This window comes from Schistosoma mansoni (genome assembly GCF_000237925.1).
Source record: "Schistosoma mansoni, WGS project CABG00000000 data, supercontig 0316, strain Puerto Rico, whole genome shotgun sequence".
Taxonomy (NCBI): domain Eukaryota; kingdom Metazoa; phylum Platyhelminthes; class Trematoda; order Strigeidida; family Schistosomatidae; genus Schistosoma; species Schistosoma mansoni.
In genome coordinates, this window is record NW_017386171.1 from 18,436 (window position 1) to 34,970 (window position 16,535).

Consider the following 16,535-nt stretch of genomic DNA (forward strand, 5'->3'; position numbering starts at 1 on the left):
ATTGACTCACGCTTTCAACTATGATAAATATAAAATAAAATCGAATCGTTAATGTTCGGGGTTGACTAATATGTAGTGTTAACTTGAATCAGTTTATAAGTGAAATAAAATCGTAAGATAAATGATCAGAATAAATATAGTTGACATACGGTGAGATAGAACAATGGGATGACAAATCAGAAACTACTTAATATGTATAATAATATGAATTAGGTCAGATATAGTAAATAGGGGTGGATGCTGAATAAATTTCTCTAAAAGGTTAGCAAGTGTGGTAATAATAATAATAATGACAATGGTAAGATGTGTAGATAAAATAAGTTTAGGATATAAAAATGAACATTAATCAAATTAATGTGACCATATTACAAAATTGATTATTAACAAGTTGACCCTGAAGTTGGCAGGGTAAAAGGAGGGGCTGGACATATTTCTTTTGGATGCAAAGCTCAGGCTTTTTGATCCGAATAGCAATTGCCTCAGTCGTCTGCAGGATTCTCAGTCTGACAGAATTAGGTAGACTGCTGCTAACACGATATATTATTGTGAAAGATTGGTCGATGTTGGCTCTATGTCCCGTCTGAACTAAATGAGCTAAAATAGAGCTGTTAACCGTTTTGACTACACTTTTGCTTAACCACACTGGGAGGTGCTTACGAGCCCGAGTCCACCACAGAGCACCACTTACCTTAATGTTACAGGCACACTTTGCTGATGAGTGTCAAATAGCACGAAACCTAGGTCAATGTTTCCAGACGACTATCTCCAACCACCAGGTAGTATTTCAAAACAGTTCATTCGGTATTGACTCAGCTAGACTAATGATTACATTGCAACTTGGTCGATAGAATTCGATCTACACCAAGAAGAACCTGATATATAAGACATTGATCACTATCCAGTGACCAATCAACGGTAAATTCTATGAGCAATATCATGTTATTGTTAAGTTTTTATTTTCATTCTGACCAACATAATTGGCTCATACTTAATGTATTTTCTTACTTTAATTAATATGCTATGTTGGTTCAGTAAATGTGATTCATTTGATTTTCCACTTTCTAGATGAACTGTTACACAATATTTTCTAAACCGGTATTCATTTGTGCATTGAATTCGATCATGACATAGGAGTTTTTTTTCTAAGACAATCTATATTTTTAAGTTAATTTTACTTTCAGTTATAAACAAGTTGGTTAAGAGAAAGTTTGTCTTTGTTAGTACTAATTTCGATAGAAACTAAGTACGCGGTTGAATCAATTAGAATCTATAAAAGTACTCTTAAATTATTGATTGAAACTTAAATATAAATGATATTTATCTTCTATTACGTAATCTGTACGATTGAATTATTGTCTTATAGTTTCATTTCCCTAACTCTTGAATGAATTTATTGAAAATAATATTTTAGGCGATGATAACGTTGTTATAAAACTATATATTTCTTATATCGTGTGCGTGCGTACGTGTGCCCTGTTTGATATATGAAGTGATGATCCCCGCCTGTTAGAGAGAGGGGTGAATCATCGATCGGAGTTTTGATACACAAAAGCCGTATGAGCAGCCTTGAGTACTTATCAGTCCTGCCATCTGCTTAGCTCAGGCAGTTAAGTCTAGAACACCAATAACAGCTTCTGCAATATAAATCATTATTCTCAAACATACTGGGTTTATATACCAAACAAACTGATCACATCGTACTATAAAATAGGAAATAAGATTTGTACAAGATTTAGCCAAAGGTGGCTATGAATAGGGGGAACAGTAATAAATAGACTAGGAATAACTCAAGAATGGTTAATCGTATAATAATAGTCTATGGGTCAAAATAAAGCTCATAATAAAAGGGACACGAATATGAATATTTTACTTATTTAGCAAATATACAATAGGAAATATACATATCATATTGGTCCATAAATAGTCCTCAAAGTTACCATTCATAATTCTCCACAAGATACAACAATATTGGATATATGAGAAGTGTTTAGAAACAAACCATTGAAATTATTAAATTTTCACCCTAATCATTGATAATCCAATAATGATACTTTTACAAAACTGGAAAATTGACAATAACTCTTGGAAATCAATAAACTTCCCTAGAACCACTAAACTTTGGTAGGAATTTTTTTTTACATCTGTTGCGAAATATTTCTGATTTACACATACTCTCTGTTGATTAGATGGAAAAATTTGGTTTCATAATCAGACGGTTATTTTTAAAATGATTCAAGTTGGTGCTTATGTTATACGTTTACTCAGATTTTCAAGTTTTATCATTTAACTGAAGGAAAGGAGTATTCCTTTGAATGTAGGTTACTAGATGATTATGTGAACAGAGAAACAAGAAGTTTTGACAAACTACGGAAGCTATTTTTCGGGGGGACATTACTTCATTTAATTCAAAGCTTGTATAATAGTAACATGAAGTTTTGCCCCTAGCCAATTCGTTTGATGTATGATTCACTGCCATAGCCTTTTCTGTTCCTAAGCTATTGTAATTTAGACGTAATCTTTTGTACTCTATTTTCTACTCTAATCCCCCAGTTTTGGACATAATTGTATTTTCCTGATTATTGTACGTTGTGGTTGGGTTAGTCATCGATTTATTCATGTATCTTTTTACACTAATCTGAAATCGGGTACCAGATCGGATTTTGGAATAAAACGAGTAGAGTTCTAGTTGTCTTGTCTTCTCTCTCGCGTGCTTGTCAGCCAATCAGAGATAGAACAGTTTTCGTCTCTCTATCCCCACATCGAAATCACGCATACTAGCCTCAAGTTTAAGCCAGTCATCCTATCGCGTCAAGGTCTTAATCTACATTAGACAAGTTATACTCGGCACTAAAGTGGGTAGACAGTTCAAGGACGTAACAGATGAGAGTTTCATAACCTATTTACTTCGTAGCTATTTTTATCTGAGACTGAAAATAACTGGAAGAATATAGAAAGTCAGAAAAAACGATTACTTTTTTGAATAGATAAATTGAGTTTAGCAGTGGAATTTAGAAGAGACATCTCATCCTGTCTGGGACTCGTCAGTCAGATGTGTATAAGCGAGACTATAATTTATAAACGAACTAATCAGATTTAGGATAACAGGTCTTGAGTTTTCGCGCGAAATTCATTTATCCGTTTGGCTGAATAGAGTTTTGACATTTTAGCTAATGTCAGTTCGTGATAAAAACCCTAAATTGAATTCCAAACCCTAACCATCAACTGTAAATCATAATCCTTATCCTTCACACAGGTGTATAACCTTCATTTAGCCCTAGTAAGTAGGTGGACATTCTCAAGGTCACTTTGTCGTCACTCAATTGTCGTCCATAAATAATAGTCCCACCGAATTCAGTTTCATAAATCACGAACTGATTTACAATAAACTTCGATCATTGACTTTCGAATTATCTTCTTTAAATCAATCATTAAACTGTGATTAGTATTCACTGACATGTAATCGGTTCACAAATTGTGATCCGTTTTATCGATATATAACATTATTAATTTCGATTTATGATCTAAAATAAACCTAATTTTCCCTCCAAATCGTATCTTGATTTGAAGAGTGATCGAGTAAAGTGAAGTGTGCAATAATACTAGACCATGGAAGATCTAATGAACAAGAATACTGTAGCTTTACGTTTCAAACACCACTGTATTATCCACTGGAAAGCTATTAACTATTGCGTTTTAGTTTGACAGCTCACAGCAGAACTCAAAACTATGAAAGAGTTTGAACTTGTGACGACCAGATTTCGTGGCAAACACGATACCAAATATTCATTGAGTTCAAATACATTAATCTACACTTTCCATTTTCATCGATTTGTCATATTTCATGATTATCATCTTATGTAATCGATTTTAATTATGTATTTGGTATAAGTTTGTGTTGAAAATTACTTCGAGATTTATTGATTTTTTTACTTCCGAATAAAGGAGATACAAATAAAATATATTTTGTAAGCAAAGACTCAAGACTCAGTAGCTGAGTGGATAACACGATGGCGTTTGAAGCGAAAGGTACTGGGTTCGAGTCCCAGAGTGAACATCAAATCTGAGATGCAGGTACATCCAGCTGCCGAGTCCCAAATAGGGAGAAACGCGCGTTCTGGATTCCATTGCTAGCCACTACTCATCTTTGCTTACAATGCTTGTGAAATAAGGCTATATCGAGGCAATACGCACAGTATGTACATATGGCCAATAAGAGACTGACCAGTCGCAGTCCTAAACATCAATGGGAAGATTCAAACAAACAATACTAAGTGAATTTATGTTTTTCTTTGTTAAAATTAGTATATGGTCGGACATATCTTAAAATTAATATTAAAATATTGAGTCAGTCAGTCAGTAGGAAGGATTTGAAAGTGACCAACTTGGTCTCGTGTGCTGTTACGGGTATGAGGGTTAATATCACTTCCCGGCTACCCACACCGTGGAAGGGTATTTCTTGAGGGACCTGAAAAAGAAGTTGGATTAGTGTTGTTCTTAACGACCTGGGAGCGTGACCTCAGTGCCCAACGGACAACTGCTTGAGGCCTGTCACTCACGGCCTTTTTGTGGGTAGTTTTTGTGTTAGCTCCGTTCTTCAAAGGACCTTACCGCCGGAGACGGAAATCCGTGGGATAAGGCGAGGTGTGCATTTTTAGGGTCGACCGTTTCTAACCCCACCCCTCCTTGTTGGAAGGCAGCATCGCTGTCATGCTGGTTGTCTGAAGGAAAAACCTTACTGCCGTCACACCTCTGTACAGTCGGCAGTACGACTTCGCCTTCGGACCTTGGGATTGCTGCTTTTAGTCTCACCGCTCTTCAACCGACCTGTCTGGCATGGTAGGACCTCGAGGAACGATTGTTCCAGCCAGCATAGCTCGATTGCTTCATCACGATAGGCAAGCCCAACCACCACGTCAAGGTAGCAGCAACGGTCGGGATATATTGAGTATGTTCTAACGGTTCATTAGGACACAAATTCGTATCACACTCTGTTTATTCTAACTTTGTTTAAAAAGAATTTCATTCAAATCACCAATCAAACTAAGTTAAACCACCATTGGAAACCTGGGAGCACTGGATGGTTGTTTTGTCATAGTATGGGACTCTTCAGAAATAGGAAAACTGAGCTCATCCACGACCCTGTTCATGAGGCTGAAATCCGGGACCTTCAGTCTCATGCGCGAACATTTAACCCCTAGAATAATGAGCTGAGATCCAACAGTGTGAATATCTAACTTCAATCAAGAATTGTTTAAATATCTTTGTTAATAGAATAAGAATATTTCGGATATTGTTTTAAAAAAGTCAATATTAAGAACATTTTAACTCTATACACGGTATTAAAAGAATCGGTATACCATTAATTCTATTGTTATTACTCTTCAGTATGCACAGTCGTCTTTAAATTAAAAGATAAATTTAGATTGGGATCTGTTCATTATCAATTTATACATTATATTCTTTGGACTGATTATAATTCAGACTACATATCCAGTTGTACTAATGTAGGACTTCATCTTTTACTGAAGTAATGGGTTGAACCAAATATGATCTTGCTGTCCGGTAATAACCATATGCCACTAATTACTCCAGTATCCACTATTGCATTAATGCTCATACACTAGAGCGAAATATGTGCTCATGCGTTAAGGATTTATTTATTTATTTATTTAAACACATAAATATTGGTACAATCGAGCGCAAAATACATATGCCCCACATAAATCATTCGATTATTGTGAGAAATAGGATACTGTTCGAGTGACCAGACCGAAACACGTGGTTTTCTTTGGGGGCCACACCCGAAGTATTCGAAATAAAGATCTGATGAACAACGCAGCGGAACAATGTCAGTAGATGCAATCACATGGTAGCCGGTGACCAACAGTAGGTTCACACAGCATTTGTTTCCTTAGCATCCTGGAGCTCATGTGAACCATTGGTTTGGAATCAGGCTTTTCCAACTCACCTAGGTGGATCCTCCATATCCACTAATCCGGTGAAATCACTGAACATTCGCTTTTCGTCCTGTTAATTTCGTAAACAACAGTAATGCTGTGAGAAAGCGTTGAAAGGACTTTTTCTTTCAATGATTGTATGCACGTAACCATTTTAAAGTATTTGGAGAGGGAGAGCTGACTCTTTCCACTCTCGGCTGTACCAGGGCATTTGGGGCATGCATTAAGAAACAAACTATCGTAGATGTTTTTTTACTATTTTGGTGAATGTGGTTATTGGTATCGAATATTATTTATCGCATGGGGATTTCGCTGAGACAACACATTGAATTTCGAAACGGCACATACTCACTAGAAAAACACCTTTGCCGTGATCTATCTTCAGTGTGTTTCTTCGGACTGGATATTAGATGGAAGCATGGGTTCAAAAATACACAGATGAGTGTAGCAATAAGACAATTATTGGTCGGGAGTCCCGAACACTTCGTCTTGAAGATAAACTTACACCTGCCGTATGTCAATTATTGAAGCGTAACGTGAGCATTCCTGTAACATTAGTCATAACGTTGGTCGACATATTTACAGCTATTAACGCTACATGCACTTACACGGCCTCCGGAAATCCCATCAATTGTCCTTGCAATTTTTTTCTATTGAAAACGGATTGCCATGCATTCATGCTTTTGCCTACTGTACACTCACTTATGAAGAAGTGAACACTGAAGTAGTGACAGATCGTTTTTATGCGACAGCAACTTTATCAGTGTGTCTATTGATAATTACTTTCTTGTTCAACTAAGACAGCCAAGCATCCCAAAAAATAGTATTTCTTAGTCAGGCGTATTTCTGAAGAACATCGTAGTGTTGTGTATAATTTCGTACATCATTTTGTTTACGGAACGATGTCTCCAACGCCGTTGACGTTAATTACCCCTGAAGTAGTTTAACAGTTTCATCTGATAAATTTCGTGTTATTTCTGTAAGAAATTCACTATCCCGTGTGTTCTTCAAGCGCGATAGAGTAAGAAAACTTTTAGCCTTATAATTACTAAATCTTTATTAACTGAGCTAAGGCTAATCCGTATTAGTATTCTCCGATAGCCAATATCTATTATCTGAGCATATGGCATTATGTTAACTGTGAAGTAAATGAACTAGTCATTATACTCTTTATCAGTGCCTGTGAACTCCTTTCCTACGTAAGACAATTGAGTCAATGCTGAAAAAAGTGTTGTATGACCTAAACGTGTTTACTAAAGGATAGTACGATTAAGTTAAAGTCATCATTAATGTTGAATTACTTTAAGTTTGAAATTATGTACTGAAATTAGCTCACAGGTACAAGAAAATTATTTCTGTGTGGAAAGTCAGTTGAATTAAAACTAATAAATTCTAATCAAGTCCTATTGAGTTAGTTACATAATCGATGGATAATAATGATGATAATGTGATTATAGCTTACATATTAGTAATACATTTTTATGGTTTATCAAATGTCTGTATCATCTAATTGTTATATCCGGACGAGAATAAAGGAATGGTAACAATTAGAAATTACTTATGGACTAATATTATACCTATATTCTTATTGTATGACTATGAAATGACTTTATTATATGTATATACACATATTCCCTTCATTATAAGTTTCTATTTGACACATTGACTACTATCACATGATTTACTATTGTTGAGATATTCCCAATTTATTAGTAACAGTTTCTCACAATCACAGACACTTTTGACTTGATCTTGTACAAGTGTTATTTTCGATCGTATGGTATGATGTGGTCTGATTTTGATTGTATATATACCGAATATGTTAGAAATATATGATTCGTATAGTGGAGACTGAGATTGACGTTCTGAACTTAACAGTCACGGATAGAAGTTAAAAGGATCAATCGGGACTCTAGGTTGTCCATACTGGTATATGCGTCATTAGTTTGGTCATATAAGTCAGCGTATCTAAATTGGCAATCGTATTTCGCGATGACCATATAATTTAAGAACATAACATTAATAAACACTAATCTGTTCAGTAATAGTACAGGCAAACTTCAATAAGAATCTCCCAATGTTTTTTTTACATTGTTCAGCTACACAAATATAGACTTTTATTTATTACATCAAAATTAAACGTTAGTATAGCTAAATATCGATTGACCTTATCTTCATTTAGTAGTTAGATGTATACCTGTTAATTAGCACTTAATACAACCAATATTCCAATTACTTGTCAAAGATAGTTATTATTTGTAACCTTTAACTGTTTCGGGTTTGATATTAAAAATAAATATTAACATATTACGATTATTATAAGCAAAGATGGATAGTAGCTAGCAGTGGAATCCAGAACGCGCGTTTCTCCCTATTTGGGACTCGGCAGCTGGATGTACCTGCATCTCAGATTTGATGTTCACTCTGGGACTCGAACCCAGTACCTTTCGCTTCAAACGCCATCGTGTTATCCACTCAGCTACTGAGTCCTGATAGCCACTTACTTGTGCAATGGGGTGAATATTACGATTATGTCCATAAAATTTGTTAGTATCTGTCTAATATGTTTAATAAATAAAACCAATTAATTGAAAAATGACTCCCGACAGTATTAATAATAAATAATTTTTTACGCTATCTTATAGAAACTACATTCAAAAATTAAGATAATGATTTGTTTAGACTGTATATTTACAAATAATATACTATTAACATTACTAGAAATAAACCTAACGCGTACTTTCCAAACACAATAACCAATTCACATTACTGAATACACAGAAATGTTTCTTTTTTCATCATAATTAAATACTACTCAATAACATAGGATAAACAATGTATAATCGGAAACAACTTTTACTTTAGATAGATTTACAAAATTACGCTTAAACTACTCATGGAACTGAAGACTGCTGTCCTAAGGAATACAATCTTCTTTTTATTATCGATACCTTTTTCAAAGCGAAATAAAACAACACTTTTGTATTAAGAATTATTGTTTCTAAAATGGTGTAACAACCCTTCTCCATTTTTACACGCGAATAGGACATTACTTCACCTTAGACGAGTATCTACACTAGATTCCCTCCCAGTGTTTATTCTACAGGACTCTAACACAACTCAGATCAAGAACACGTGATTAGCTTGACTAGAACGTAAATATATTTCCACACCAAACCAGACACAATCCAACAACAATGAGCAATCAATCAATAATAAGTAATGAGGATAGGAGAATATATAACTCATCTGACACCTATCAGACTGTCTACAAGTCTGACTAAGCAAAACAACCAATCATTATCATTCTCGCCCACACATCATAAAATCATCCAATCATAAATTTGGTTTGCTTCTTTCTCAGAAATATTATTAATTTACGAAAGCGTGTAGGTTCATTGATTCACCGATCCTCAACGGTTAGCATGATTAATACACATCCCATTCATAATCTTATAATGATTTATTCATGTTTACATATACATAACGTTTACTACAAGATCGAACTATATGTCAAAATAACTCATGGAAATACTAAAATGAAAATCAGTTTACTACTTGTGTATTAATCATTTTATTACCTTTCAGCCCTCAAATGCCCTGGTACAGCCGAGAGTGGAAAGAGTCAGCTCTCCCTCTCCAAATACTTTAAAATGGTTACGTGCATACAATCATTGAAAGAAAAAGTCCTTTCAACGCTTTCTCACAGCATTACTGTTGTTTACGAAATTAACAGGACGAAAAGCGAATGTTCAGTGATTTCACCGGATTAGTGGATATGGAGGATCCACCTAGGTGAGTTGGAAAAGCCTGATTCCAAACCAATGGTTCACATGAGCTCCAGGATGTTAAGGAAACAAATGGGGATCTTGTATAAATATTATTTCCTATTTTATGGTGTGATGAGGTTTGTTTGGCTGGTCTATAAACCAAGTTTGTTTGAAATAAATGATTCATATAATGGAAGCTTGTATTGCTGCTATGGTCTCAGCTGAAAGGACCATAAGGAAAAGGGACCAATAAAGACGTTAGGCTGCTCATGTCGGTCGGTACATAATTGGTTTGGCACAGTGCTACGATTGTGTAAGTCGCATTCTGATTGGCGAATAAATCACGTGGTATTTAGCCGGGCTAAAAGTCACGGCAAAAATGTGAAAATGCAACCAATTACTTATTTCGAAAAGTTTTTAATTACACCCAGAAAATTTTCATCACTGGGCTCAGAGAATAACATTAGGATCACTTCAATTTTTTTTTAATAATTTTTTTTTGTCCCCCTTAATCAAAAAATTTTCATCCCATTTTCCAATTTTTTTCAATCCCTTTCGTCCAATGAAATTCCTAGTTGTAAATGCGTTGTAATTGGTTATGTAATTCTTGAAATTCGTATAAAAGCTCTGTACTTATGGATATAGATAATTTTCTTCACAATATGGACGTCAGTAACGTGCAAATTAGAGGCTCTGTTGTTCCTCACGTAGTCACAGAAACTGAAAATGTATTTTTGAATACATTGTATCTGGTAGCGTTTCCATCACTGGAAGCGTTAAAGAGCGCCATTAGAACTTATGAAATAGCAACGTACTGCCATTATGCGGTGAGAGATTCTCATTTCCATGGAGATCGGAAGCCGTATATTAAATTTGTATGTTGGAGAAAGAGCTATAAAACACCAAGCGTTTCTTCGCAGCCGATTAGACGAAGGAGGTAAATTGATTAGTGTTATTATATTGTTCATTGAGGACTTCAATGGACACACAATGTCCGGCCTTCATCTTTTGTAAGTTTCTTGAAGGTTATTGGACTGTTGTTCGTGGGAATGTGCATCACAATCACGAGTGCAATTCCCTGAGGTACGACTGTAACACATGGATGCGCCGATTAACGGGAGCGGAATTTGAATCAGTGAAGCCACTGCTGATATCTGGAACATCAGCATTCAATGTGATACACTACGCTTACCAATCATATGGGAAACGTCTTACAGCTCAAGATGTTTTCAATATGCGTTACAAAGTGTTCTCACAGGCCAACCTTCCTGGTAAGCAATGTGCATATTTATACTATTAACTGTAGGTGATTACGGTAAGTTGAAAAATCACATCACGTCACTTGGTGGCCTTTGTGATTATCAATTGGATGCAGATCATAGTCTGTTGTACTTCTTCTTCGCTACAGCAGACCAGATCAATCTGTGTAACAGGTTTTTAGATGTTGTTGGTTTTGATGGGACATACAAAACCAATAATGAAAACATGTTTCTTTATCACGTGGTGGCTTTGGACATGAATTTCATGGCAATACCTGTTTGTATTGCATTTGTAAGTCGCGAAACATCGACTTTGCTGTCCAGTTTCCTCTCGTTCTTCCGCCAAATGAGTAACAATAGAGAGGTTATCGGTATTGTTACCGACGATTCACCTGCTATAGCTGCTGCCATAACGCAGGTGTATCCCAATTCACACCACCTTTTGTGCCGCGTGCACCTTCTTCGAAATGTCATCAAGAGGGTAAGCTTTCCTTTCTTTACAAATAACCCATTCATCGTATTCGTAGAGGCTACGATCTGATCTTCTTCAAATGTTCTACCGTCTTATGCTAACAAGAAATGTGGAAAGGTAAATCGAAATATGCTTTACAATGTATTGTAGCTTCCAACGGTATGTGTCATTTATCGAAGCAGCAGACGGGAATTTCTATCAATATTTGAGAGATCAGTTATTGTCCAAAAAGCACAAGTGGTCGAACGCTTTTAGACCAGCTGCAATGCTTCTAGATCAAAGCAATACAAATTTCGTTGAGACGACCCATCGAATTTTAAAGTTGCATAAGCTGAACAGAAAAACACCCGTGTTCAGATCGATATTTAGTGTTCTGCTTCGCACTGGATATTGGATAGAAGCTCGAGTTCAAAAGTACTCCACTGAATGCCGTATCAGGGCTGTGCTGGGTCGCGAGCCTCAACTACGTCGTCTTCAGGAAACACTTACACCTGCTGCATGTAAACTGCTTAAGCGGCACATGCGCATTCCTGTTACTGACTACGTATTGTCGGGGGAGTTTTTCACGGCTGTCCTTAACTATTCTCATCAGTTGCTTAACGATGGAATACCTACTACCATCACAATGCCCGTCGTCCGAAATACCACAGGCACCAACCGTCAACAGAACGTAGATTTGGATGCTACCTTAAATGATGACGAGATGGAAGTAATATCTATGAACTCAGAAGAGTTCACGGACCGAGACAATGAAGAAGACGAACGTGCGCACAATGACCGACTGTGTGATATTTGCCATCTATGTCAGCCGCCCAGTGAACTAGGTGATGGAAGTGCTTGGATTTTTTGTCCATGCAACGCTATGTTTCATTCGTTCTGTGCATACGACCCAACAGAAGTATCACCTGGGTTCAACTGTCCCATGTGCGGCGCTGTCACGGACTCATAGTGGAGTCATCGATCAGGACCGAAGGAGCTGTGTAGAGACCGAGTAAAGGCCCTTTTCAGGGCCACCCACAATTTGATTTAAATTTTGTTTGAATTTCTTGTTTCCATTTTAAGGAGGAGTCATGAAACCATCAATAATTCATTTCACATTCATATGATTTGGTTAATAGGTACAGTAAAGAAATGTAGTAAGATCAGTTCACTAGTACAACAAGATCTTTTCTATTGCTAAGGTCAAGTGAACAGACACTGATCGGTCATCACAATTCCATAGTAATTAAGCTGTAGATTAATAATTATCATCGCTCACTTTATTACCATGCCAACAGCTTTCCAGGTTTTTCAAATTTACGGTTTCAGTGAACGATTCCGTACAGAAAACAACGTCATATAATGAACATTAATCTGTCGAACAAAAGTTTATGCAAAGGTGTGTACGATCATTCCAATCTCTTTTCACTTAGCTAAGGTAGACGATTGTACTGAGATCAGTTCATTAGTACAACAAGATAATTTGTATTGCTAAGGTCAAGTGAACATACACTGATCATTCATTACAATTCCATAGTAATGAAGATGTAAAATAACTTTTTCTAGATTAATAATAATAAAGTGATTATCGATCACTTTATAATTTTGTCAACAGCTTTTAAGGTTTTTCAAATTTAAGGTTTCAGTAAACGATTCCGTACAGAAAACGACGTCATATAATGAAGACTTACATATCTAACAAGTCATTAATAATAATAATAATAATAATAGTTATAATAATAATAATGGAACATACGAAATGTAATAATAATGTTTCATATGAGATTTATCACTACATTGCAAAAATTCGATACAGTGATGAATGTCATTTAGACATTTGATAAATAAATGTACAGTTTAACTTAACAGATTGAAATACGATATTCTAAATACATAATGGTTACTTGATACAATTGACCTTATTCCACATTAAGTCATATCATTGAAATAGAAATTTATTTCACTAGACATAGGCTTGTTCATTGACACTTCATTCAACCTATATTACACATATGCTTGTCAAAGAAGGTTATTTTTTCAACATTCAGCGATTTACTGTTTGACAGTTTAAGAGTAATTATTATGTCTTTGTGACGGAAAATGTACATAGTTTTTCATTGTTCGTCCAGTATGTTTAACAAAGGAAACTGTTGGATTTGGAAATATAATTTCAGTCTTTCTAATTAATTAACGTTTACAATGTTATTTACTAATGAAAATAAAAAATTCAGATCATTAATTTGAAAGGCTGTGCACTTAAAAAACATTGGCTGTTAACATCACCTGCCAAAAAATATTATGCCCACCTCACAGATACAATTACCGTATTACATGACTGAGTACACTAACATGTCTTTTCGGTGATCATTAATAAGTGATCAACTACAAATAATCTACAGGTCAGCATATTTTATGCTTTGAATGGATTTACAAAAAATCTTGATAACCTTGATATTGCGTTCATTTTCGAAACCTTTTCATAGCTAAACTAATCAACTTTTTGGTATTAAGAATAACGGTTTGCAAAATAACTGAATTATAAAGATTATTTGCTTTTTTCTCAGACATTATTACTAATTTCAGACAGCGTAAAAGTTGCTTCATTTACCCATCTTTTACGGTTAGCGTGACTTCGGCATGACCCATTCACTTTCTCTTTATCATGATTTATTCATATACTTACACGAATATAACGTTTATTAAATGAGCGAACTATGTGTTAAATTAACTTATGGGAATACTTAAACCAAAATGTGTTCACTAATTGTGTATTAAACATTTGACTACCTTTTTTGAAATTCAATAATCACCATTATCAATTATTAATAACAACTGTAAGTTTTTTCAAAAATTAACTTTCAATGATCTACACATTATTATTACTACTCTTGCCACGACGATAACAGATAACTTTAGTTGCATTTGTACTTCATAAAAAGAAATTACATTCACTAACAGGAGTATAGCAGGGTAATGAAAAGGATTTGTTTTTGTTTTTTTCGAAGTTAAAATTTTTTACAAAACTCAGATGGAACAATGCGAAAATAGTTCATTATTGTAAATAATAATCGAATGGAAAAATGTCAATTCTTACATCCAATAAAAGCACTTTATTCTAGTTCGATTTGAACGAATCAGATTACAAAACTGCACCATTTACAGCCAATTAAAAAATTATTACAGGTGACAAAATGTTTGTTCATTTGCACTTGAGCACACACTTTCAAAAACAAATTCACCAATCACCAATTGCTAAATTTTTTTCATATCCTTTAATTTCCAAAAGAAGGGGGGTAGGGGATTATACGTGCAGTGATTCTAATGTCAACCCAATTTTGAAGTACATATGTCGTAGAAGATGCAAACATTCACCATTGTTAACATATAACATCGTCAAATTCATTAATACATGTCTTAGTAATATATCATAATGATGGACTTACAGCTGTAGAGCCTAGTGATGAAGTTATTAAAAACAATTGTTCGCTCAAAAAAATTGTTCATTTTTTGAATTATATTCTAGGATTATCAGATTTAATTAGATATGTTTTGATAATGACCTATTCATAGAATATACAAGAAAAGCTAGTTTAGTTGACCGACAGTTTCACAGTACACTGTTACAATTTTGAGATTTTTCCAATACCTATTGTTCTCAAGAAATCATTGGTTTGATAAATTAAATGAAAGAAACAACACTTTCATGTTTTTTGTAACAGATATACATAGAAATTAATAAAAATTGGAGTGAAATTGAAGTGGAAAACAAAGAAACTGATTCTTAGTTGTGATGAAATTAAATTTTCTCAAGATATTCCAAATAAGAAAAAGAGAAGTTAGCGAAGAAAATTTTCTTTTCGACGAAATCATTTACTTAAGCTGTACATTCGTATATATAGTTATATGGAAAATATATGTCTATAGGAGGCTAGAAAAGATTGCATTATAAATGGATTCGACAATAAATAACAAATGAGGTGACGTACTAATCAAGGGATAAGGAAGAAAATAATTTATGGGTCAGATAATAGTTCAATTGACAGATATGAAGAAAAGCGACAAACATAAAGGTCATAATAATAATAATAATAATCTGAGTAATAATCAAGAAAACTTGTATAAGGTAATAATAATAATAACTGATTAGAGTTTAAATGTAAAATAGTAATTTAAAAAACAAAAAACCGATAATAATCAGATAAAAGTACAGAAAAAAAAACAACCAAAAAACGTACCCAATGAGGGAATTAGGGCCAAGGAAGGGTAAGAGGTTGGACAAATCGTTTCTGCACGCAAAGTTCAGACTTGAATTCATGGATTGCCAATGCCTCAGCAGTGCATAAAATATTGATTCGACCCCCCTTTGATCCGGTTCCTTTAACTCTATAGATTATTTCAAAAGATGAGTCTTTTGGAGCAATGTGTCCACAATTGATCAAATGCTCTTGTATCGAACTGGTTATCTTTTTACATTCACCTTTTAGGAGCCAAGCTGGATAATGTTCAGAGATGCGTTTGTAAAGCGATCTTTTCAAACGGACATCAAAAATTGGAATTCATAGTTCGCTTCGGCCTCTAAGGTAAATTAAATTGATGGGTGACAGTTATTGAAAATATTTAAGATTTCATTGTGGTCCATGTCATCATCACAAATAATGAAAGTATCATCCATGTATCTCTTATATAAATGAAATTTCTCGATTATTGATCGAAGTACAGAATTTTCTAGATTGGCCATGAAACAATCAACCAAAAGAGGACCCAATGGGGAGCCCGTTGCAACTCCATCTGTTTGTATATAGAAACCATCATTAAATTTAAATTGCACGTTGAGCGTGCATCGTAGAAGTAGTTCTTTAAGATAAAGTTTTGGGATACATTTCCCAGATTATTGTCTTCAATATCAGTCAGTCAGTTACAACGTAGAACTTCGTACGTACGTACATCAGTTCGAGTTGCCATACCACATTAGCACAGAGATGAAGTTGTCGATTCAAATCCCATAGTGGTAGAAGTAGTAAGAGTATAAGTATTATGTGAAAGATAAGGGTTTGAAGATGTTATTGAAGGAGTATAATACAGTGAAATAAATTTGGAA

The 16,535-nt window shown here is 34.7% G+C and overlaps 1 protein-coding gene and 1 non-coding gene across 2 annotated transcripts in view; both read right to left on the bottom strand.

The window, feature by feature from the left end:
• Smp_186610 (hypothetical protein) overlaps window positions 1-16,535 on the bottom strand; it is a gene marked incomplete at both ends in the record, with an annotated part of 53,622 nt that overhangs the window by 16,941 nt on the left and 20,146 nt on the right. The window lies entirely within an intron of this gene.
• Window positions 8,376-8,442, bottom strand: Smp_tRNA_00813_Pseudo_TTG.1.1. The gene has a single exon. It is a non-coding gene (tRNA).